Raw genomic sequence first — 471 nt, forward strand, 5'->3', positions numbered from 1 at the left:
GCTAAAAGCATAAACTGAATCATTTCACAGGGCTCCATTCTGTCCTACTATTGAGTTTTCATAATTTGTTTAATCAAAGCACCATTCTGAGATTTACAATTAAGATGTTAAAGAAAGCTGCTACAGAAATAAAGGACACCGAGTTAACAGTTTAAAAGTAGAAACACATAGCCAAATACTGAGTCAAAGAAGATGCATCTTCAGAGTATAAGCAGAGATTGCCTTCTTTCTGTACTGAACTTCAGACTTTAAGAGAAAAGAGAATAAAGGGCAGGTATTATTCTTTGGACTGCTTGTCCCTGAAAGACATTACAAATGTCTGAAAAATTAGGAAGGCAAATTAGCTGTATAACACTTATTTTACTATATATTGATATTTTATGCACAAATACTTTATCAGAGTAAAAATAGAAAATAATTGTTTTATGTAAAATTACAAAAGAAAAAGCAAAACACAAAAGAAATACGTAA

Source organism: Aphelocoma coerulescens, unplaced genomic scaffold (genome assembly GCF_041296385.1).
Source record: "Aphelocoma coerulescens isolate FSJ_1873_10779 unplaced genomic scaffold, UR_Acoe_1.0 HiC_scaffold_78, whole genome shotgun sequence".
NCBI classification, from domain to species: Eukaryota; Metazoa; Chordata; class Aves; order Passeriformes; family Corvidae; genus Aphelocoma; species Aphelocoma coerulescens.